General features: G+C 43.2%; 1 long non-coding RNA gene across 2 annotated transcripts in view; it reads left to right on the top strand.

The window, feature by feature from the left end:
• LOC117359055 overlaps nucleotides 1-25,291 on the top strand; it is a 36,654-nt gene extending 11,363 nt beyond the window's left edge. For both annotated transcript variants that reach the window (XR_004539151.1, XR_004539150.1), the window contains exon 3: nucleotides 24,739-25,291. This is a non-coding gene — a long non-coding RNA (uncharacterized LOC117359055). The remainder of the gene's footprint in view (nucleotides 1-24,738) is intronic.
• Nucleotides 25,292-26,242: the final 951 nt, after the last annotated feature.

Raw genomic sequence — 26,242 nt, 5'->3', positions numbered from 1 at the left:
GTTTCCGGCACGAGCCTCAACCCCATTCTGCTGCTCATGCCGGCATCAGCTCTTCCTCTGACATCACTTTCTGGACCCATGCCTAGGAAGTGACATCAGAGGAAGACACTGGCGCGAGCAGCAGGTTGGGGTTTCTGATCATGCTGGGAATGTTAAAGATGTACGGGGGAGGGGAAGGCATGTGCACGGGCAGCAGGAGGGGGAGCGAAGGGGAGGGTGGGGGGCAGAGAAGAGAGCGGCGATGGTTGCCACCACCCTGGGCACCCCTAACCCTCGCTACGCCACTGGTTCAGCTCTCCTCTATCAAATGGACAACAGTCCATATTTTTCAGCAGTCCATATTGTTCACTATCGCTGCCTTGGGCTTTGACCTGTGGGGGGGGGGCCCAAAAAATTTGTGGCGGATTTGGTTCACCATCACCTTAGACTGAGCTGTTGTTTCATCAGAAAAGAGAGCGAGGCGTTCGAGTGGGGTGAGTGAAGCCCAGACTTGCCCATCTTCCGGCCTACCAGAGTTGTCTGGCTCCGGCCTGCACCCAAGCTTTTTTTTTGTTGTTTAATTATTGATTTTCACATTTTGATAGTGCAATACAACTATATTAAACATAAGCATTATACATAATAGAGAGAAAGTGACGTCACCGGGAGCGATGGTAGCTTGAAATCGTTGCTCCTCCGAATCGCGCTAGAATTATAGCTTTATTTCTGCAGTGAGAGGCTAGTATTTTTTACTATATTGATATTATTGCGTGGAAAACTAGCGGGGTGAAGATGGCAACTAAGAAGGGGCGAGCCGATTTGAAAACTTATGCTTATCAGCCGCCGGACATTTCTGAGGCCTGTGAAGTTGGCGAACCGTAACGCGATCAGGGCGTTACTCTGTTGAGTGCGGAGTCATCTGCTCTAGCGTCTGATGCTCGTCCGGCCACATGTGGGGGAAATGCGCTCTTGGATGGCTGATTTAAAATCTACAATGCTCTCCATCCAAAGCTCACTACAATCGGAGGTGGCTAAGATTAGGCAATTGGTGCAAGATATGGGGGCTCGGTTACATGAATTCGAAGAACGAGTGATTGATCAAGATACGGATCTTGTGGCCCTACAAACGCATTGTGCTCATCTTGACAGGAGGATTTTCAAATTCGTCTGGAAGATGGAGAGAATCGCAGCCGACTGAGTAATGTGCGGGCTAGAGGAGTCCCTGAATCATTGACTGCTACAGAGTTACAGGCTCATTTGTCAGATATCTGTACACGCTTTCTTCAAGCAGCTGACCCAGGGGCTCCTATACCAGTGATGGATTTTGAGAGGGTTCATCGAGCTCTGGGTCCCCGGATGGGTGATCGGCCCCAAGATGTGGTAGCTTGTTTCTCTCGCTACCCGGTTAAAGCCCAAGTCCTTCAAGCCGCTCGAAAAGTGGGACATATAACTTGGGAAAATTCCAAAGTGGAACTGTTTGCGGATCTGTCAGCGATTACTCTCCGGAAGCGTCGGGACTTTCGGGAGGTTACACGCTGTTTACAATCCCATGCCATTAGCTATCGATGGCTTTTTCCTTTTGGACTTACCTTTCAAGTAGCTTCTCAACAGCATAGAGTTACATTGGTGGAGGAAGCCGTTGTAATATTACGAGAAGCTCAACTTTATTCGCCTCTGGAAGAGCCGGCTACATCATCTGGAACTGGTGCTTCATCGCAACGCTGGAAGCGGATTCCTACTAATAGCAAGCGGCTACAGCGGCGATCTGGCTCGGAGCAGGGTTCGGCTTCTGGATTTACCTGACTTTTTGTGCTGGTTTGTTCACTGGCTGAAAGACTTGGAGTATATATTTTTCTAGTTTAGCTGGTCCCTTTTGACTGCTTTTAGAGTGTATGGAATCTTCTCGTACCAACTATTGTATGACTAGCGTGATTTGGGGTTTGCTGGGATGTTACTTTCTCTTTCAGCCCAAAATATTGAGGGCCTTTGGTTTGGTAGGGGTTGGGGGGAATGGGGGGTTGGGGGGAGGAATGGGGAATGGGTTTTTCTTTTTTTGTTGCTGTATATTAATGCGGGGTTTGCTATGTTGGGTTGTGATGGGTTGTTTGCTGGGAGTATGGTTGTGTGCGGGTATGTTGGTATGAATGGCTCCTGACAGTATCTGTTTTTTTACTTTAAATATACGGGGTCTGAATGTACCTCGAAAGAGGCAATTGCTTTTTAAAGAGGCTGATAGATTGAAGGCTGGGGTGGGTTTCTTTCAGGAGACTCATCTTAAACCTCAATATGAGTCGCTCTTGAAACATCCTCGCTATCCCCATATCTATTTTGCTTCGAATGAAGAGGGGTCTAAAAAACATGGTGTAGGGATTTTATTTGCTAAGCATCTTGATCCACAGGTTAAACAAGTGGTACGTGACCCGGAGGGTCGTTATTTAATTTTGAAAGTGGAGCTTCAGCAGGTGATATATACTTTGTGTAATCTTTATGCTCCCAATTCAGAGCAAAAAGTTTTTTTGGAGTCTTTGGATCTGGTGTTGCGAGGGGTAGTAGAGGGCCCTTTGTTAGTAGGGGGGATTTTAATTTGACTTATGATATTGGGTTGGATAATTCGACACAGTTGATACACTATGGAAAACCTGATAGAAAGCAATTGCACTCTTTCTTTCCTGGGCTTTGATTGATCCTTGGAGACATCTATATCCTACCACCAAAGATTATACTTATTTTTCAGCAGTGCATGATTCGTATTCTCGTATTGATTTTTGGGGGATTGATAAGGCTTTACTTTCCCAGGTATCTGATGTTTCTATAGCTCAGCGGGTGTGGTCGGATCATGCTTCGGTACACTTTGTTTTGCACCCTCATATGGCTCCTTTTGGACGGCGGTTTTGGCGACTTTGTGATAGCTTATTGGCGGATCCTATAATAGTGTCCCGGATAGAACAGAGCCTAAGGGATTATATTCAGTTCAACACTAGTGATGAGATATCTCCTTTGATATTTTGGGAAGGTATGAAGGCAGTCTTACGTGGCCATATCATTTCTATTGGGGTACATCGACGGAGGGAACGTGGGCGAAAACAGGAAGCCTTACGACAACAATTGAATTATTTAGAACAAATGCATAAGCGGAATCTTTCTGCTACTTTGTTAACTCGTTTAGATAAAGTGCGAAAGGATCTTCAGGTGATGCAGTTAGATGAATTGTCGGACCAATTACAATCGGTTCAACAAAAGCATTTTGAATATGGCAATCGGGCGAGCCGTCAGTTGGCTTACAAGTTGAAGGCTAAAAAATTGAGAAATGTGATTACTAAGGTGCGAGCCCCTGATGGTTCTGTTTGCTATACTCCGGAATCTATTGCTGGTGCTTTCCTTTCATTTTATCAACAACTTTATACCCCTGAGCATATTGTATCTCAGGTTCAAATTGACGATTATTTGGCTCAGGTACAGCTCCCTGAATTGACACCTGAAGAAGCAGAACAATTGTCTGCTCCTATTTTAGAAGATGAAACTCAGTGGGCGATCTCTACTCTAGCTTATGGGAAAGCACCTGGATTAGATGGCTTCACGAATCGATTTTATAAATGTTTTCGGCATCTACTTGTGGGCCCCCTTACTCGGGCTTTTAATAGTCTGGAATTGGGTATGGAGCTGCCTTATTCATGGAGATTAGCGGGAGTAACGCTTATTTTGAAACCTGGAAAAGATTCTGCGCAATGTGGATCGTATCATCCAATCTCATTGCTAGATACCGACTATAAGATCTTTACAAAAATTTTGGCTCGTAGGTTGCAATGTTATATGCCTTATTTAGTACAAGACGACCAGGCGGGTTTCATTGAAGGGAGACAAACTTTTGACAATATCCGTAGATTGCTTCATTTGATTTGGTTTGTACAGCGCAAAAAGTTGCCAGCCTTGCTTCTGAGTGTAGATGCCGAAAAGGCCTTTGATAGGGTGTCTTGGCCATTTTTGTTGAGCACTTTATCAGCTATGGGTGTTGGAGGAAAATTTTTTACGTGGATTCAGATTCTCTATACAAAACCTTTAGCAGCTCTACGTATTAATGGGAGTTATACGGATACTTTTCAGTTAGCCCGAGGAACCAGACAAGGCTGTGCACTTTCGCCGTTACTTTTTGCGTTGGCTATGGAGCCTTTAGCCTCTCATGTTCGTGCCCAGCATTCTATTCACGGAATGGTATGTGACGGGCTTTCTACTAAGTTGCTGATGTTTGCTGATGATGTTATTTTCACGATAACTAATCCATGTGTTTCCCTTTCGGGAATTATAGATGAATTGTCTTGTTATGGTGCTGTTTCAGGTTTTCGTACTAATATGGATAAGTCAGAGATATTGAATTTATCAGTGCACTCTAGGGATTGTGATTTTTTGAAGGCTAAATATCCTTTTAAATGGGCATCTAAATTTCTACGTTATTTGGGAATTAATGTACCAGCACGGCTCTATTCTTTATTTGATGTTAATTATCCACCACTTTTGCAATCCCTTTGGGTTGATTTGGATAGATGGGAGAATACTTCTTTATCTTGGTATGGTCGCATTCAAAGTGTAAAGATGTTAGTTTTACCGAAATTACTTTACCTTTTTCAAGCTTTGCAAATTCCTTTGTCTGCTGCTTTCTTTCGCGGGGTGGCCAGGAAAATCTTTAAATATATTTGGAAGAGTCGACCCCCGCGGGTACCAAGGAGTGTGTTGCATCAATTTCGAACTCAGGGGGGCATGGCGGTGCCTTGCTTGTGGCGTTATTATGAGGCAGCTCAATTGAAATCTTTTTTGACTTGGTGTAAGGACAGATCAAAGAGCTGGGTTCGCTTGGAAAAAATTTTGGGTTCGGAAGAATTTTGTCGGGTGATCCCTTGGTTAACAGTGGAAGAGGCTCGACAATTATTTAAAGGGGCTAACCCTTTTTTGTACCATACGTTTGTGATGTGGGTCCGGACGCGTATTCGGTTTTTCTCTTCTCGATTGTATTTTCGTAGCACTCCGTTGTGGGTGGCGTGGGGTTTTGCACCTGGAAAGCTTGATCGTCGCTTCCGTGTTTGGGCCCAACAGAGTCTTATGGATTTGGGGGACTTTGTGGAAGACGGCCGATTGATATCATTTACAGAATTAAGGGAAGCTTATGATCTACCGTTGACTGATCATTTCTGCTATCGTCAGGTGATGGATTTTATTGGTCGCAGGGCTCTTAGTGATCTTTGTTTGGAGGAAACCACCCTGGAGTGGGCGATTATGGGTAGTAGTGGTAAGGAGTGTATTACTAGATTCTATAAAGCTCTTATTCAACAACAGGCTCCCCCGATTAAATATCTATCTCTTTGGGAGGGACTCTTGCGCCCAGTGCCACCGACTGTTAACTGGGAGCGGGTGTTTAGTCGCCTGCTTCGAGTATCAATTGCTAGTTCTTTGGTGGAAAATGGATACAAGATGCTTTATCAATGGTACCTTACACCCCAGCGTCTTCATCTTATGTATCCTCAAGTATCTAACTTATGTTGGAGACGTTGTGGTCAGTTGGGTACCTTTCTTCACATTTGGTGGGACTGTCCGAGGGTGATACCATATTGGGATATGGTTTTTGAGCTATTATCTGATATTTTAAGCACTACGCTTACTCGAACTATGGGTAGTGCTCTTTTAAATCTCCCCTTGGTTCCATTGACTGCTAATGCCCATAAATTGGCTTGTTTTATTTTTACTGCTGCTCGACTTTTATTGGCAGCTTATTGGAAGCAGTCTTTTCCTCCAGGTCGGACTCATTTATTACGAAAAATAGATTTTATTTTTCGTATGTCTAAATTGACGGCATTGACAAAGACTCGTCTTACTCCCTTTTTTAAGGTTTGGAATCCCTATATTCGGTGGTGTGAAAGTTAGCTATATTTTTGTTCTTATTCTTTGTAACCCTCATGTATATCTTTTAGATAAGTTATGCTTTTGATTTTGGGGTGGGGTGGGATGGGGGGGGTTGATTTTGATGTATGTGATCTTATGCATTGTACTGAAGAGTTACGGTACAACTTTATATTTCAGTTTTTTCTTTGGATTTGGGGATGAGGGGTTGGGGAGAGTGTGTCTTTTTGTGAATTTTTGGATTTATATTTGCTGTACCTCTGAGCTTTAGTATTGTATTTTGAAAATCTTTTCAATAAACAATTTATAAACAGCATTATACATAACGTACTTAAAATACACAAAATTAATACATTACCAATCCTTTTCTCCCTCCCTTCCTCACATAATTATTACACTGCATATGCATATATTATTGCAATATTATAGATAAATACCTTTAGCAGTCCCAAATACCTTCCCCTCCCCCCACCCCCTTGGATGTGCCTGTGCCCAAGCTTGAGTGTGATGTACGAGTCCTTAAGTGACTGTGTTTTTTGCATCATATTTTTCCCTGTGAGCCCTGGTATCAGGCAAGTGTCCCCCCCCCCCCCCCGATCTGAGAAGCTGGCCAGAGCCCGCCATGAGGGAGGTGTGGGCAGGTGGAAGCCAAGGCTACATAAAAATGGCACCTAATGTGGAGCATAAGGATGGCAAATTTCAGGAGAAGACCCCAATGGCCGACATGGAGAGGCTGTGGAAGGAGTCCCCGCAAAGAACCATGAGTACCAGCGGGCCAAAGTCTGGGTGGGAGGAAACCAAAATGGCACCCATTCCTACCTTAGGCATCCTGGTTCAGGGGATAGAAACCCTAAGGGCTCCTTTTATCAGGCCACACTAGTTGGGGTTAACGCGCGTGACTTTTTATCACGCGTAAACCCCTGCGCTGGCCAAAATCTACCACCTACTCAAGAGGAGGCGGTAGCAGTTAGCATGGCCGGCGGTTTAGCATGTGCTATTACACGCGTTGAACCGCTAGCGCGGCTTGATTAAAGAAGCCCTAAGTTTGGAGCCTTCAGAATCAAAACTCAAAGCACCCTTGGGTGAAACCAGGGCAACATTAAGAAAACGCTAAAAGCAACCAACTTTGTCTGAACCCATGTACAATGGAGCTCCAGTGGGTCTCTGACACAAGCAGTCACACATCCAACATCAAGATCCCTTTGGGGATCTGTAAACTCCCCCTGTTGATGCATTTCTTTGAACATTTGACCTGGTGCAAGGATTGAATCTTTCTGCTTTTGCTTTTATTTGTTCTGACCCGTTTCAATATTTCATGTATGTACCTTTATAGTAAACCGTTTTGGAATCAAACAGTCTAGAAATTTTAAAAATAAATTAAATAAATAAAATCAATCAAAGTTAAGGAACCTTGGGTACAGCTGAACATCCACGGAGCCCCCAATTCAAGCAACCTTCAGGAGCTGCCTCTATCATCTGTCTCTATGCTTACATTGAGAAGGAACGTCTTGTCATAGTGGTTTGTGCCATCAGGCCTGGACTGGTGTAATGCACTCTACTGTATATTGGTCAAGTTTATGTAGGTCTTGAAATACCGCTTTTACGTGCAAAGCGATTTACGATTTATACAAAGTATTTTAAAAAAATGTTAGAAAATATAAAATCACGAGGAACAATTTTGCAAGAACAGTACAGACAAAACGAGATACATATAGGCAAATGGGGAGCATACATTGCTTAAAATAAAAGAAAGAGGGGGTGAAATACAATAGGAGTAGGGGGGACTGTGAAAAGTTGCAGTCTAAAATACTATCCTACAAGGTGCACAGGAGCATTCACACATACTCTAATGAAATGCAAAGTAAAAAAAATGTGACATCTCCTGTATCCTGCACTAAGGGCTCTTTTTACTAAGGTGCGCTAGCGTTTTTAGCGCACGCTAGCCGAAAAATTACCGCCTGCTTAAAAGAAGGCGGTAATGGCTAGCGTGCGCTAAGTGCGTGCTAAAACCGCTAGTGTGCCTTTGTAAAAGGAGCCCTAAGTTTTAAGTGTGCACCCTCAGTTTCTTCTTAACCTTGAAAGGACTACAATGGGTTTGCAACAGCTCCAATTGATCTAGAATGCAGTAGGTTATAAGTGATATTGAATCAATATCACTTATAACCTACTGTATTCTTGATCACACCACTCCATTTCTGCAGCAGGTGGAAAATGCTGCTCACTCTGGCAAACATTTCAAGGGGGGGGGGAGCGGTGCTCAAGTAGCGGGAGAGAGTGGGGGACACATGGAGTGGTGATACTGGAGAGAATGACACGGTGACAAAATTCAGCACCGTTCCCGTCCCCGCGGATAACTGCGGGAAATAATCCCATGTCATTTTCTAGTGTCTATTTTATCCTCGGTCCTTCTACACCAGCATTCTTCAAAGCAAAGCTTGCGGGTCAGTGGCTGTGCTTATGTGAGCCAAGGATAATGAAGCCATTGTGACATCACTGATGTGATTGGCTCTTAGGCACTGGTGGAATGAGGCATTATGACATCACAATATCTGCTCTGGATACCAGAGAGTGTCATTCTGTAGTGTCTGTTTCAACCTCGGTCCTTCTACACCAGCATTCTTCAAAGCAAAGCTTAAGGGTCAGTGGTTGTGGCCATTCATACTCTGATTCTTCCCTCTTTCCTTAAAGAATGACATGAAGATGGTTTCCCGCGGGAATGGGAACGGTGATGAATTTTGTCACCGTGTCATTCTCTACTGTGCTCCACTGCTCCAGGCAACAACCTCCCTCACTACACCACTGCCAGTACTGAATATTAGCTGTGCCAAGACAACTTCTCGCTGTCCCAACACTATCCTAGAACTTTCCTGGCATTAATAATAATAATAATAATAAATTTATTTTTATATACCGCCTAACCAAAAAATGGTTCTAGGCGGTTTACAACAAATAAGCACAAGTCATACAGTGGTGAGTAATTTTAAAAGGAAAAAACAATTCAAAACAAAATACAATAAATAATAATTGGTCCTACAGTAGAAAATATGAGTAGTATAATGGGTACACCTCATGTCAAACTGATTGACAGGTGAGATAAGATAAGGATCGACCAATCAGCGTTCACTTCCGGGTTAAGCCCCGCCCATTGTCCCGCCTTAGTCTCCGCCCATAGCCCCGCCCCCGCCCATGGCCCCGCCCTAGTCTCCACCCATGGCCCCGCCCCTCCCATAGGAATGAATGGTGGTAGCCCCGCCCATGGCCACACCCCCACCCATGGCTCCACCCCACCCTTCACCTAAGCCCCGCCCCTCCCATAGGAATGAATGGTGGTAGCCCCGCCCATGGCCACACCCCCCGCCCATGGCCCCACCCCTCAAGCCCCACCACCGCCCCTGTCCCCACCCCTCAAGCCACGCCCCCACCCATGACCCCACCCCCTCAAGCCCCGCCCCCAGAAATGCACTTTTGATGACATCACCGGAAATGGGGGCGTGTTTAACCCCGAAAATACGCTTTCTGATGACATCACCGGAAATGGGAGTGCCTGCCCCCTACCGGAAATGCGCTTTTCTGATGACATAGGCGGAAATTGGGTAAATGACGCGGCGGAAATGCGCTTTTCTGAACACGTAGGCGGAAGTAGGGTAAATGACGCGGCGGAAATGCGCTTTTCTGAACACGAAGGCGGAAGTAGGGAAACAGACTCGGTCAAAACACCCACCCAGAAAAGAAGCGTCTTTATTTTAACAGTTTTTAGTTAAAAGACAGGGTTTAAGAGCTCACAGATAGAGCAGAGCACAAAACAAAAGGCATTCACAAAATCTTTCCTGCTTTTTAAAACAGAGTAGGGGCAGAAACAAACGAGAAAAAAAAAAAAAAGTTGCATTTGCTTTTAACACCCTTTTCAGTAGGAATTCTGAGCTAATGGTTAATGGGTCAGCTCCCCTATTGTCATGGTAACAGCTGATAAGACCCTTGCAACACCCCTCCCCCTGATAAAACCAAGGGGAGAGATGCGGAAGTGTGTTTAAACATGTCTGAACTTGTCCCGGCCCCCCTACTGTTGTCTTAACAATCTGAAAAAAAAAAAAAAACACAAGGCAAAAGTCTTTATTGAAGCAAATTTATTATGATCCACATGCGGCAGGAAGCTATGGAGGCATTAACCCTCTACTTCAAGCGGCTAAAAAGAGTGATATAACAGTTCGGAGAAAAGATGTGGTGGATTGGGTCACCGGTCAAAACGCATACAATTTACACAGACCGGCTAGAATCCATTTTAAAAGAAATAAAACAACAGACAGTGGCAAAGTGACTTAGTCAACATGTCAGCCTTTGCCCCCCTTATAACAACGGTTACAAATACATCTTAACGGTAATAGATAACCTGTCAAAATATGCACGGGTCGTTTCTTTAAAAACAAAAACCGGTCGTGAAGTTACCGAAGCCTTTGAAACAATATTTAATTTAGGGCGTACATCTGAAAAACTTCAAGCAGACAAGGGTAAAGATTTTTGTGACCCATAATGATGTTAAAGCAGCTGTAGTGGAAAGATTTAACAGGACTTTAAAATCCATAATACCTTTACTTACCAAGACGTCCTACAGGCTATGGTGTACATCCGTATGGGCACGCGTTTCCGGTTGCCGCGCGGCGGCACACGTACGGCACAAAGGAAATATAAGTTTAACCCCCACCCTGACAGGTAACACCCCCGGAAATACGCTTTTCTGGTGACATCACAGGAAAAGGGAGTGCCTGCCCCGACAGGAAATGCGCTTTTCTGATGACATAGGCGGAAATTGGGTAAATGAAGCGACGGATATGCGCTTTTCTGAACACGTAGGCGGAAACAGACTTAGTCAAAACCCCCCCACCCGGAAATGAAGTGGGGGTTTAAGAGCTCGCAGATAGAGCAGAGCACAAAACAAAAGGCATTCACAAAATCTTTCCTGCTTTTTAAAACAGAGTAGGGGCAGAAACAAACGAGAAAAGTTGCATTAGCTTTTAACATCCTTTTCAGTAGGAATTCAATGTCTGTCACGAAGGCTCGTAGATTGAGTTACTTTCTTAAAGATCGTGATGTAGAAAAAGAGGGTTACCCAAAGACCGAAAAACTGTACGAATCAGACAAAGAAAATATGGATCCTTTTAACACGCAGGTAACTGAAAAAAGGCCTACCAAGAGGCCTCGTAACTTTCTTAAAGACTGTAATGCGGAGAAAGAGGGTTACTCACCGTCTGAAAAACCGATTGACTTGACGGCAGATACCGGGGAGCATACGCACGAATTAACAGATTCTGAAATACAAGAGTTTCCAGATGCTCAAAAGCTATATGATTCAGACATAGAAAATGAAGATGTAGGCTATGAACTACCAGAGGATAATGCTTCAGATATTGAATTTTATGAAGCCGCTGCTGAAGCCGAAGCAACAGACATGTTGGAAAAGCCAGGATCTTTCACGGTAAGAGAGAGAGAGAGAGACACACACGCACTTTTTATTACCAGTGGTCGTTGAAGGGGTTTATGAAGCTGTATGTGTTCATGTGTTTTAAAAAGGAAAATTTATTTCTGTATGTTTGTTTTTTTTTGTAGGGAAGTGGCGGATCTTCACGATCACAGAAACCTGTGGACAAGGTGTACAAGCCGATGATAAATCTATCATGTTTGTGTTTTTTCTGCTCGTTTCAAAGAGAACCGGCGGTGAATGTGCGTAAACCTGAAGATTCTTGTGATTATGGACTGTGGACCGGCATAGGCCTTTCCAAAACACCAACAGAACTTAAATCATTTATAAAGGTCGTTGTATACTGCGTTCTAAATAAATGTCTGCAAGGCGTGAAGGATGAAGATTGTGGAGCCTGCTTAATACGTGCTGGGGGGCAAAAACACCACGATTGCTTGATATGGGGACATAAGGAAATACAGCAGAAACTCAAAAAAACTTGTGACATGCTATGCCTAGGACGTGTGGTAAATGTAGTCACATTTGTAGGCTATAAAATGAAAATATTGATGCTTTGTAATGAAAGCATTAATATAATCATTGATTTAATCAGAGATATTAAAACCTCTATAAATGGGCCACGGCTACTCAACAGAATGGTCAATGTCATGAGAGATGGTACATATGTAGAGATTGTAAATGATTTAATCCGTGACACCGATTATAAATCATTCTTCAAAAGAAATGCTTTTTAAAACATGTTTTGTTTTTTATTCTCGGGATTGTGGGAAATACAATGTGTAATGGTATGTTTGTTTGTATAAAAGTTTAAACATTTTATTGTTGTAAAATAAAGATTTTCTTAAAAAAAAATAAAAAAATATAAAATGTGTGGTGTGTTTTAGAAATGTATTATCAACCCAAACTAAAACAATAGAAGGTGTGACAGGTTATAAGGAACTAGGTTCTAGACACGTAGGGGTCATTTTGGTGTCTAAATTGACTAACCAAGACAAACAAGTTCTATCAGAGGTCTTAGACATACAATAAAGCCTTTGTGAACGGATAACCTCTATAGAGGGGATTGTAAGTGTATAAAATAAACTATGAGAAGACCAGCAAGCATTCTGGTTTTTGTGGGTGCTACGCCGGGCCCCCGGATACATCAACTGCTAACATGGTGTGTAGAAAAGGGGCTTTTATTTTTGGTTTTAGGGATATCATTTTTTCTTTCTCTGAATCTATCATTGCATTTAAAAACAGGAACGGGGATCTGATGGTAGAAATAAACTATCTCTTACCAGAAAAAGACAACGGATATTAAACAGTAAGTGACAAAAGTATTATATGGCACATATGTTGGTTTTTAAAAACAGCATGTACAAAACATTCTTTTTTCGTTATGATTAGACCAAGAAACGGCTGGAGAGCCCACATCTTCTACATCGACATGTTCTAACCAACAACCGGCTCCTTACCGGAAGCCAAAAGATAAACGAAATAGTAGGTATCCTGGTTTTGTAAGGAGACTAGGGTTAAAAGAAAATGTCATTACTTTTATAATGGTTGATGGGGAAAAAGTATTAACAGTTATGCTATGTTATAAATTGTAGATCGGGAAAATGTTAGAAAGTCACAAACAGACACCGTGAAGCCGACAGAAAAAGTTTAACAGCACATAAGCACAGCCGGACAGCACAGAAGAAGGAGAATGTTATGAAGTTGATAATTATTCTGATAGCAGCAAAAAGTGTCAGAGGATGGTTCAAATAAGGGTGCATTAGGTCCTTCTGAAGATTCAGAACCAATCAACTATGTCCAATTTGTGAAAAGATGGGATCGTAAACTGGACAAGTTTCATGGTGTGCTTTATTCAGAAGAATTTCGTTTCATTAATTTAGACAGGATAACATCATTAAGTGATGCTCAAAATGCTATACGCCAAGGCACCCAACATATCCTGGACGATGTTAACAGCAGAGTATCGCCCGGTGACTACGTACAAGTGCACCTACATTCGTCACTTTTTCACAACTCCTTGTTTTCTGGTAAATTAAATCCCGAATCGCTAGATGCTGATGATTTCTTAGACCAGGTTGCTAAAATCCTTCAAAGTCACAGAGAAACACAGGTCTGTGATTTATACCGTGTTGTTGTACTTGTAATAAGAAACAAGGGTGGTGGGGGGTCGTAGGGTGTTAAAATCTATACTGTTTAGCCAGATTTTGCAGAAAAAAGGATGTATTTAATAGATTTGAATAACACAGGTAATAACCTGTGTTTTGCCGGTAGCCTTACAACCCTTATATCCCCCCCCCCCCCCCGTAAAACTCACAGATGCTGAACTGTTAATAGGTGCTGAAAAGCTACATAATGATTTGGGGTGGTCGGTACATAAAAAAAGTCATGCTCGATGATGTAGCAACCATAGAACAACATTTAAAGATAAATATAAGAGTTGTGTTTTATACAAACTCTTGGTGTTGCTTTAAAACATCAGACCAGCCCATTTATCCAAAAAACGGTTTTCTTATCGCTACATGACGATCATTTCTACGGCATAACCGATGTCAAAAAATTCTATGGTGAGCGTAATTTCTGTACTTTTTGCCAGAAGCCCTATAGTCACGACCACTCCTGTACATTATGTAGCTTTTCAGCACCTATTAACAGTTCAGCATCTGTGAGTTTTACGGGGGGGATATAAGGGTTGTCTACGTGTCTAGAACCTAGTTCCTTATAACCTGTCACACCTTCTATTGTTTTAGTTTGGGTTGATAATACATTTCTAAAACACACCACACATTTTATATTTTTTTATTTTTTTTTAAGAAAATCTTTATTTTACAACAATAAAATGTTTAAACTTTTATACAAACAAACATACCATTACACATTGTATTTTCCACAATCCCGAGAATAAAAAACAAAACATGTTTTAAAAAGCATTTCTTTTGAAGAATGATTTATAATCGGTGTCACGGATTAAATCATTTACAATCTCTACATATGTACCATCTCTCATGACATTGACCATTCTGTTGAGTAGCCGTGGCCCATTTATAGAGGTTTTAATATCTCTGATTAAATCAATGATTATATTAATGCTTTCATTACAAAGCATCAATATTTTCATTTTATAGCCTACAAATGTGACTACATTTACCACACGTCCTAGGCATAGCATGTCACAAGTTTTTTTGAGTTTCTGCTGTATTTCCTTATGTCCCCATATCAAGCAATCGTGGTGTTTTTGCCCCCCAGCACGTATTAAGCAGGCTCCACAATCTTCATCCTTCACGCCTTGCAGACATTTATTTAGAACGCAGTATACAACGACCTTTATAAATGATTTAAGTTCTGTTGGTGTTTTGGAAAGGCCTATGCCGGTCCACAGTCCATAATCACAAGAATCTTCAGGTTTACGCACATTCACCGCCGGTTCTCTTTGAAACGAGCAGAAAAAACACAAACATGATAGATTTATCATCGGCTTGTACACCTTGTCCACAGGTTTCTGTGATCGTGAAGATCCGCCACTTCCCTACAAAAAAAAACAAACATACAGAAATAAATTTTCCTTTTTAAAACACATGAACACATACAGCTTCATAAACCCCTTCAACGACCACTGGTAATAAAAAGTGCGTGTGTGTCTCTCTCTCTCTCTCTTACCGTGAAAGATCCTGGCTTTTCCAACATGTCTGTTGCTTCGGCTTCAGCAGCGGCTTCATAAAATTCAATATCTGAAGCATTATCCTCTGGTAGTTCATAGCCTACATCTTCATTTTCTATGTCTGAATCATATAGCTTTTGAGCATCTGGAAACTCTTGTATTTCAGAATCTGTTAATTCGTGCGTATGCTCCCCGGTATCTGCCGTCAAGTCAATCGGTTTTTCAGACGGTGAGTAACCCTCTTTCTCCGCATTACAGTCTTTAAGAAAGTTACGAGGCCTCTTGGTAGGCCTTTTTTCAGTTACCTGCGTGTTAAAAGGATCCATATTTTCTTTGTCTGATTCGTACAGTTTTTCGGTCTTTGGGTAACCCTCTTTTTCTACATCACGATCTTTAAGAAAGTAACTCAATCTACGAGCCTTCGTGACAGACATTGAATTCCTACTGAAAAGGATGTTAAAAGCTAATGCAACTTTTCTCGTTTGTTTCTGCCCCTACTCTGTTTTAAAAAGCAGGAAAGATTTTGTGAATGCCTTTTGTTTTGTGCTCTGCTCTATCTGCGAGCTCTTAAACCCCCACTTCATTTCCGGGTGGGGGGGTTTTGACTAAGTCTGTTTCCGCCTACGTGTTCAGAAAAGCGCATATCCGTCGCTTCATTTACCCAATTTCCGCCTATGTCATCAGAAAAGCGCATTTCCTGTCGGGGCAGGCACTCCCTTTTCCTGTGATGTCACCAGAAAAGCGTATTTCCGGGGGTGTTACCTGTCAGGGTGGGGGTTAAACTTATGTTTCCTTTGTGCCGTATGTGTGCCGCCGCGCGGCAACCGGAAACGCGTGCCCATACGGATGTACACCATAGCCTGTAGGACGTCTTGGTAAGTAAAGGTATTATGGATTTTAAAGTCCTGTTAAATCTTTCCACTACAGCTGCTTTAACATCATTATGGGTCACAAAAATCTTTACCCTTGTCTGCTTGAAGTTTTTCAGATGTACGCCCTAAATTAAATATTGTTTCAAAGGCTTCGGTAACTTCACGACCGGTTTTTGTTTTTAAAGAAACGACCCGTGCATATTTTGACAGGTTATCTATTACCGTTAAGATGTATTTGTAACCGTTGTTATAAGGGGGGCAAAGGCTGACATGTTGACTAAGTCACTTTGCCACTGTCTGTTGTTTTATTTCTTTTAAAATGGATTCTAGCCGGTCTGTGTAAATTGTATGCGTTTTGACCGGTGACCCAATCCACCACATCTTTTCTCCGAACTGTTATATCACTCTTTTTAGCCGCTTGAAGTAGAGGGTTAATGCCTCCATAGCTTCCTGCCGCATGTGGATCATAATAAATTTGCTTCAATAAAGACTTTTGCCTTGTGTTTTTTTTTTTTTTCAGATTGTTAAGACAACAGTAGGGGGGGCCGGGACAAGTTCAGACATGTTTAAACACACTTCCGCATCTCTCCCCTTGGTTTTATCAGGGGGAGGGGTGTTGCAAGGGTCTTATCAGCTGTTACCATGACAATAGGGGAGCTGACCCATTAACCATTAGCTCAGAATTCCTACTGAAAAGGGTGTTAAAAGCAAATGCAACTTTTTTTTTTTTTTCTCGTTTGTTTCTGCCCCTACTCTGTTTTAAAAAGCAGGAAAGATTTTGTGAATGCCTTTTGTTTTGTGCTCTGCTCTATCTGTGAGCTCTTAAACCCTGTCTTTTAACTAAAAACTGTTAAAATAAAGACGCTTCTTTTCTGGGTGGGTGTTTTGACCGAGTCTGTTTCCCTACTTCCGCCTACGTGTTCAGAAAAGCGCATTTCCGCCGCGTCATTTACCCAATTTCCGCCTATGTCATCAGAAAAGCGCATTTCCGGTAGGGGGCAGGCACTCCCATTTCCGGTGATGTCATCAGAAAGCGTATTTTCGGGGTTAAACACGCCCCCATTTCCGGTGATGTCATCAAAAGTGCATTTCCGGGGGCGGGGCTTGAGGGGGCGGGGTCATGGGTGGGGGCGTGGCTCAAGGGGTGGGGACAGGGGCGGGGGCGGGGCTTGAGGGGTGGGGCCATGGGCGGGGGTGTGGCCATGGGCGGGGCTACCACCATTCATTCCTATGGGAGGGGCGGGGCTTAGGTGAAGGGTGGGGTGGGGCCATGGGTGGGGGTGTGGCCATGGGCGGGGCTACCACCATTCATTCCTATGGGAGGGGCGGGGCCATGGGCGGAGACTAGGGCGGGGCCATGGGTGGGGGCGGGGCTATGGGCGGAGACTAAGGCGGGACAATGGGCGGGGCTTAACCCGGAAGTGAACGCTGATTGGTCGATCCTTATCTTATCTCACCTGTCAATCAGTTTGACATGAGGTGTACCCATTATACTACTAATATGATTTAAAAGAAAAATGCAATTTAAAAGAATGGTTCTAAGCAGATTACAACAAATAAGAACCGACCATACAGTAAAAATACAATTTAAAAGAAGATACATTGCATGACGGAAGCATAGAATTATTAAACGAAACAACCAGATAGGATACAAATTTTTCAAACAGTTGGGTCTTCAGTAGTTTTCTAAAATCAAGATAAGAGGATCCTAGCATAATTTTACCGAACCTATCATTCAATTTGGCAGCTTGAAAAGAGAGAGTTCTCTCCAGAAATCTCTTGTAACAATATAATTTAGCGGAAGGAAATGTAAACAGACAAACTCTCCGTGTGACCTTATTTGGGTGGTTCAAAGAAAAATGGGAAACAAGGTATCCGGGTGACAAACCAAAAATTGATTTGTAACAAATGCAGGCAAGCTTACACAAAACTCTGGCCTCAATCGGCAGCCAGTGGAGTTTCAAATAATTTGGTGTAACTAGTATTTTAGCCCGTTACATTAACGAGTGCTAGAATATATGTCTGTCTGTCTTTCTTTCTGTCTGTGTCTCTCCCTGGCCCCCTTTGTCTGTCTGTCTTTCTGTGTCTCTCCCTGTCCCTGTGTCTTTTTTCTTTTCTTTCTGTCTCCCTTCCTCCCGCTGGTGCTAGAACAGTGGTCTCACATGCAGCCCGCCAGATACTATTTTGAGGCCCTCAGTATGTCTATCATAATCACAAAAGTAAAATAAAACAGTTTCTTGATCGTATATCTCTGTAGCTATAAATGACAATATTATTATTAAGACTTAGCCAAAAGGAAAGATTTATAAACTATAAAGAGTTTTACCTCATGCAAAATTGTCAATTCTTTAATAACACATGAACTATTTTTTCAGAGGCCCTCCAAGTAACATAGAAACATAGAAACATAGAAGATGACGGCAGAAAAGGGCTACAGCCCATCAAGTCTGCCCACTCTGCTTACCCACCCCCTGTCTATGCCCTAATGACCCAATTTCCTTATCTTGACCCTCGTAGGGATCCCACATGGGTATCCCATTTATTTTTAAAGTCTGGCACGCTGTCTGCCTCGATCACCTGCACTGGAAGCTTGTTCCAATGATCAACCACTCTCTCTGTGAAGAAATACTTTCTGGTGTCGCCATGAAATTTTCCGCCCCTGAGTTTGAGCGGGTGCCCTCTTGTGGCCGAGGGTCCCTTGAGAAAGAAAATATCATCTTCCACTTCGACACGTCCCGTGAGGTACTTAAATGTTTCGATCATGTCTCCCCTCTTCCTACGTTCCTCAAGAGTGTAGAGCTGCAATTTGTTCAGTCTCTCTTCGTACGAGAGACCCTTGAGCCCCGAGATCATCCTGGTGGCCATCCGTTGAACCGATTCAATTCTGCGCACATCTTTACTGTAATGTGGCCTCCAGAATTGCACACAGTACTCCAGATGAGGTCTCACCATGGCCCTGTACAACGGCATTATGACTTCAGGCTTTCGGCTGACGAAACTTCTATTGATACAACCCAATATCTGCCTTGCCTTAGATGAAGCCTTCTCCACTTGATTGGCAGTTTTCATGTCTGCACTGATGATTACTCCTAAATCTCGTTCTGCTGAAGTCCTAGTTAAAGTTTCTCCGTTCAAGAAGTACGTCCTGCATGGATTTCCGCTTCCGAGGTGCATGACCTTACATTTCTTAGCATTGAAGCCTAGCTGCCAGGTTGAGGACCAACTTTCCAATGTAAGCAGGTCCTGCGCCATATAATTCTGTAAACTGCATTCACTTACTATATTACATAGTTTGGCGTCATCGGCGAATAGTGTTATTTTACCTTGAAGCCCTTGAGTCAGATCCCCTATGAATATGTTGAAAAGGAGTGGACCCAGGACCGAGCCCTGCGGCACTCCACTGGTCACCTCCGATGTTTTAGAGAGGGTACCATTAACCACCACCCTCTGAAGTCTGCCACTCAGCCAATCATTGACCCATGCAGTTAGTGTCTCTCCTAACCCCATCGATTCCATCTTGCTTAGCAGCCTGCGGTGTGGGACACTGTCAAAAGCTTTCCTGAAGTCCAGGTACACGACGTCCAAAGACTCTTCCAAGTCCAACTTTCTTGTTACCCAGTCAAAGAAGCTGATGAGATTGGATTGGCAGGACCTACCCTTGGTGAATCCATGCTGACTGGGATCCCGAAGATTCCCTTCATTCAAGATCATGTCCAATTTGCTTTTAATTAGTGTTTCCATGAGTTTGCACACTATTGATGTGAGACTCACCGGTCTATAATTCGCAGCCTCTGCCCTGCAACCCTTTTTATGCAGAGGAACGACATTAGCTAATTTCCAGTCCAGGGGAACTTTCCCCTTACTTAGGGAGAGATTGAATAGCTCAGCCAACGGTTTCGCCAGGACATCGCTCAATTCTCTGAGCATTCTTGGGTGCAAATTGTCTGGTCCCATGGCTTTGTTCACCTTGAGTCTTGCCAGTTCACTGTAAACTTCACCTGGTGTGAACTCAAAATTCTGAAACGGGTCTTCTGTGCTTTGTGTTGCCTTCAACTGGGGACCGTGTCCCGGTGCCTCACCGGTGAAGACTGAGCAGAAGTATTCATTCAGTAGTTCGGCTTTATCGGAATCTGCTTCCACGTAACTTCCGTCCGGTCTTCTAAGGCATACTATCCCGCCTGTGTTCCTTTTTCTGTCACTAATATACCTGAAGAAGGATTTGTCCCCCTTTTTAATGTTTTTTGCCAGAATTTCTTCCACTCGAAGTTTTGCCTCCCTAACTACCATTTTGACCGCTGTAGACCTGGTCCTATATTCTACTTTTGCCTCTCTTTTCTCCGTGCGCTTGTAGGAGAGAAACGCTTTTTTCTTCTCCTTAATGAGGTGCGAGATCTCCGCGGTGAACCATTGGGGTTTATTTTTTCTTTGTCGTTTATTTACTGATTTTATGAAGCGGCTAGTTGCTTCATGTATGGTTGATTTCAGTGTTAACCACTTAGCTTCTACATCATCGGTCTCCGCTTGGTCCTGCAGCGTCTGATGGACGAAATCTCCCATGCGTGCGAAGTCTGTGCCCCGGAAATTGAGTATCATTGTTTTCGTGTTTGATCTAGGGAAGCCTTTCCTAAGGTTGAACCATACTATATTGTGGTCGCTGGAGGCTAGCGTATCTCCTACTGAGACCTCTGAAACGCTTTCCCCGTTGGTGAGTACCAGGTCGAGGATCGCCTGGGCCCTAGTGGGCTTCGTTACCATTTGTTTGAGACGTGCTCCCTTTATGGAGGTTAAGAGCCTCCTGCTACCGCTGGTTGTCGCTGAAAATGAGTTCCAGTCTGCATCAGGCATATTGAAGTCCCCTAGCAGTACAGCTTCTCCTCGTAGAGTGATATTCTCTATGTCTTCAATTAATTCTGCGTCCATGTCTTCCAGTTGTCTTGGGGGTCTGTAAACCACACCTAGATACAGGCATTTTTCTCTGCCTCTTGCCAGGTTTACCCAGAGGGACTCCCCGGTGTACTCGACATCTGTGATCCTGGTTGTTTTGATGTCCTCTTTAATGTATAGAGCTACCCCCCCTCCTAACCTGCCCTCTCTGTCCTGACGAAGTAGATTGTAGCCCGGTATAGCCATATCCCACCCATGTGAGTCCGTGAACCAAGTTTCAGATATTGCCACCACATCTAGGTCGGCATTCCTTATTTCAGCCTCCAATTCTAGAATTTTGTTACCTAAACTGTGTGCATTGACATACATGGCCCTCCATATCTTGTATTTGCTAAGTCCCTGTGAGGCGTATCCTACCCGAGTCGGTGTGACTCCCAAAGAACTGTTTGCAATGTGGGTACTTACCTTGGACATGGAAGCGGAGTTTCGACTCACCTCATCAGGATAATTCCTTTCTGCACTAATATGTGAATGGGTACCCTCCCCCGACTTACCTAGTTTAAAGCCCTGTGAAGCAGGCGGGCTAGTCGGTGTCCGAAGACGTTCTTACCCCTACTGGTCAGATGGAGTCCGTCTGGTCCCTGAAGTCCTTGTAGTGCTTCCCCATGGTTTAGGAATCCGAAGTTCATATACCGGCACCATCCCTGTAGCCACTCGTTCGTCCTCAGGATACGTTCATCTCTGGCTCTTCCCTTGCCTCTAACTGGGAGGATCGATGAGAAAACCACCTGCGCTCCTGTCTGCTTCAGCCTCTCACCCAGTGCTCCAAAGTCTCTGGTGATGGTCTCCGGTGTGTTCTTGGCAGTGTCGTTGGTTCCTATGTGGACAAGAAGCATAGGAAAGTGGTCTCGGGGTGTGAGTAGTCTATCCAGACTGGCGGTGACATCTCGTATCCTGGCTCTAGGCAGACAGCAGACCTCCCTAGATTGCATATCCGGTCTGCAAATTGGTCCCTCGGTGCCCCTCAGCATGGAATCCCCGATGACTATTACTCTGCGCTTCTTTGGGGGGAGCCGGTCAGTTGTCCCTGGAGATGGAGCTGGGTGTTGGGCCTGCTCCTGTTCCTACAAATCCAAAATGTAGCCCTGCAAAGGGTTTGAGTTTGAGACCACTGTGCTAGAATATATGTCTGTCTTTCTTTCTGTTTCTCTCCCTACCCCTGTCTTTCTTTCTGTCTCTCTCCCTCCCTGGCCCCCTTTGTCTATCTGTCTTTCTGTCTCTCTCCCTGCCCCTGTCCCTGTGTCTTCCTATCTCCTCCCCTACTTCCCTGTGCAGCAGCCGCAGCATTCCCTCTCCCTCCATTTCCCTGTGCATCATCATTTTTTCCCTCAGTCTAGCTTCTCCTGCCCCTCCTACACTCACTACCGTCACCCGCTGCTGGTGGCTCCATGCTCGGCTGCCGCAGCCTGCAGCCGCCGCCAGCCGCCACAGCCTGCAGCTGCCGCGGCCTGCAGCCTCCAAAAGCCGTCACGGCCGACATCCGCCTTGGGGGGAAGAGAGAAAGAGAGAGAGATTCGCGCGCATGCGCACTGCTACCTGTGGTGCCCTACAGCTCACAGAAAATGGGAGCACGCAGGTGGGAGTGCGCGGCTTAGGGTTTTATTATATTAGATATGCTCCCATTTTTTCAACCCAAAGATGAATCGAAATGCGGTATTTTGAACCACTCTCAATTTTCTTAAAATTTTCTTAAAAGCACCCAAATAAATAACAGTCAGAATAGATATTAAGTGGCACTCTACAGTTAAGTGCTAATAAATATCTCTTCCTGATTCATTCAGCACAATTTAACCAGGATCCCACCTAGTTACAATTGCTTTAAATAAGTGACCATGATATATGCCAAAAAAACAGGTAATAAAAGTCAAAATTGAGTATTATTTGCCCTTAACATAAATTTTTGAAGCATAACACAATTTTAAATAAAAATGAGATGTGCAACATGCAAATTCATGCAAAGAACCTATTCTATAAAATAATGCAACTTGCATTTAACTTCATAGATTGCAATTGCATTATATATATGGAAAGGTAATGCCAGCTTTGAATTGGTGTTATTTTTCTTCCCTGGAAACATTGGCCTTTTGCCCTGGGGAAGCCTTTGAATGGGAAATACCCCAAGTATCCAATACCCCCCTTCAACAAATTCAATGTTCCCCAATCATCTGGTATGAACTACCCAGTCTCCCATTCCCTAAATTTGAGCCTCCCCAACCCTTAGTGAAATGTTGCTATATAGTGGTGATATTGCCCCAGACCCCCTCCCCTCCCCTCCCTCCCCCCCTCCAACTCTCTACTAGTCAATTGGAAATTTTCCTAGTAAATACTGGGGCCGGAAGGGGGAGCTTCAGAAGGTGGAGGCATTGGGTGCTTCATTTTATTTCTATTTTTTTTTTGGGGGGGGGAGGGGCCGGTGATATGGTGAATTGTATGTTGGAAGGATATTGGATGCCAGATGTGGTAGAATTAGGGAGATGTACAAATGGAAAGCAAATCTCTACGAAATTCCAAATAAGGCCAACAGAAGACTTTTTGTCAAAACGCAGACCGTGTTGGGTCCTGCACCCTTAGCGGACTAGGTCCTTTAGGTTTTTATGTGGATGATTTCATTGTATCTTTAGAACTTTGACATTCTTAATAAAGTCCATCTAAGGAACATCGTCACTCCACAGTGGGGAGGGGGGGTTGTATCTTCCAGAAGGATATTGGATGCCAGATGTGGTGGAATTAGGGAGATGTAGAAATGGAAAGCAAATCTCTACGAAATTCCAAATAGGGCCAACAGAAGTAGAGATGGTAGAGATGTATCAACTGGGATCTTAATCTTGTTATGTTATTTTCTATATTATTTTATTATCTAATTATTTTATTTTTAATACTTTGCATGCCAAATTGTGGATTGTAATTATTTTAATATTTGATGATATGTTTTACTTTTAATATATTTACATAGTAACATAGTAGATGACGGCAGATAAAGACTCAAATGGTCCATCTAGTCTAACCAACCTGATTCAATCTAAAAATTTGTTGTTGTTTTTTTCTTTTTCTTCTTAGCTATTTCTGTGCAAGAATTCAAAGCTCTGCCCGGCATTGTGCTTAGGTTCCAAGTACTGAAATCTCTGTGAAAGCTCACTCCAGTCCTCTACACCCTCCCAGCCCATCCTCCACCAAACAGCCAAATACAGACACAGACTCCTGAAAAAGGCAGTGAAACACTAGCTGTGAGGAATTAGGGAGATTTCATTTGGAGTTATTGGATGTTGGAGTGATCAGGGAGATTGGATGTCGAAGGAGAATTGATGCCAGACCTTATATTTTCATTGGCTTATTCAGTGATCACTGTGAAATAGTAAGGCTATTCATTCATTAAGAATGACATGGGACATACCCAAAAAGAGTAAAATATTAATTGCATTTGGTTCAAGAACCAACATTTTGTGTTGTTTTTAAACCAAAAATGACAGGGTAAAAAAATCACATTTATTGTGTGCTCAGTAGTTGGTTAATTATTTATCAATAGGTACCTTATTGTGTGATAGTGTACAGCATTTAAGTAATACAATGCACTTTTGATCAATAAGGCCCAATATTTGAGCAACAGGGTGTGTTATTGTGCAACAGTGCACACTAGATGGAATAAAATATCCCATATAGAACATAGGAAACTATACAACACCCAAAGGTTTGGCTTGGACACCTCTATGCATCATCTGAGAATGAATTTCATCTCCTCTAAAACTGTCTTCATCGCAGGCTGAGAAACTGTCATTGCTAGAGTGGTTGTAGAAAATGTATATACAGCAGGCGCAGAAGAAGTGGCCAGTGTCATTCTTCAGGGCATCTTATTCCTGACATTATTAGTGAGTTGATATAGCAACAGTAGAAGCCGAGAAAACTGCTGATGGTTTGCTTGTTTGTTTTTTCAGAGATTTCTTGAAACTACAGCCACATCAACTTCTTTCACCAGACAGAAGAGAATATATAGCCAGGCCTGTATTTCTGAGGCATCTTTTGAAACTGGAAAAAGTATGATACTATGAATGGCAGTAAGAGGCAAAATACCTAAGGAGATTTAACAAGAATACCATTAAGATCTCCAAAGATCTCACAGTCTGCCCAAAGAATTGAAAACAAGACTAACAATATCTCGACATTGAAAATATGGTGTTGAATGCAAAAGAACTCACAAAGCTATTGCATACATTACTAAGACTGAAACACCACTGGCACTCTCTGTGAATTGCACAGGAATCCTACTTGGACTATAGGAGGCTTGAAAGGAAATGGTAGTGATTGGATGATTCTGCAAATCCCACCGGCATTCCTTGTTAGAGAATAACACAAAGACAAATTTGTCCCCTTCCCTGCGGGATGTATCTCCATCCCTGTAAGTTCTGTCCCTGTTCCTATGCCATCCCTGCAAGCTTTGTCCTCATCTAGGATTACCATATGGCTCCAGAAAAAGGAGGACGGATTGAGACATCCCAGTTTTACTTTCATTGCATGGAAGTAAGACCTGGATGTCTCAATCTGTCCTGCTTATTTCCATTGCTTTCAATGAAAGTAAAACTCAGATGTCTCAATCTGTTCTCCTTTTTCTGGAGCCATATGGCAATCCTATCATCATCTGCACAAGCCTCAAACCCTATTCTCATCTGCACAAGCCTCAAACACTGCACAAGCCTTACCCATGTATAAGACTCTGGTGAAACCTCATTTAGAATATTGTGTACGATTCTGGAGACCGCACCTTCAAAAAGATAAACAGGATGGAGTCGGTCCAGAGGAAGGCTACTAAAATGGTTGGTGGTCTTCGTCATAAGGTGAATAGAGACAGACTTCAAGATCTCAATATGTATACTTTGGAGGAAAGGCAGAAGAGGGGAGATATGATAGAGATGTTTAAATCAAAAATCTAGAAACAAATGTTATTCGCCAAGTGGTAGAATTGCCGTCAGAAAACCATTTACTCAAAAGTGGAGAAAAGGCCTCCACTATCAATAATATGCAGACGGCAACCCAATGAGTTTTTAAGCCGTTCTTACTCTGTATCACAGGCAAAAAACTCCACTCATTTCAAAATGTTATTTTCAAAAACCGGGAAACATCCTACCACTGTGCACAGGGAAAAGGAAAAATAAACAAGTGACTAAAAATCACACTTATCTTCACAGTTGTTACACGGCTCCATCCAGTGACACGATGTTCTTATTAAGTCACCCACAAGCTTTTCAGTGAAGATAAATGGCTGTACTTCCAAAAAGGCTCTTGTTTCGCAAAACTATGACTCCATCAGGGAAATTCCACGACAAGCTCTCGTTTATTCCTGCTCCGTCCACTACTGACATCAAAATGGTTCCTGAATTAAAGCTCCGAGATACATGATGTCACTTTCGCAGGAAACTAAGCAAGACACCAAACAGCAAAAAC

Source organism: Geotrypetes seraphini, chromosome 4 (assembly GCF_902459505.1).
Source record: "Geotrypetes seraphini chromosome 4, aGeoSer1.1, whole genome shotgun sequence".
In the NCBI taxonomy this organism is placed as follows: Eukaryota; Metazoa; Chordata; class Amphibia; order Gymnophiona; family Dermophiidae; genus Geotrypetes; species Geotrypetes seraphini.
This window is presented reverse-complemented; position numbering and strand designations above follow the sequence as displayed.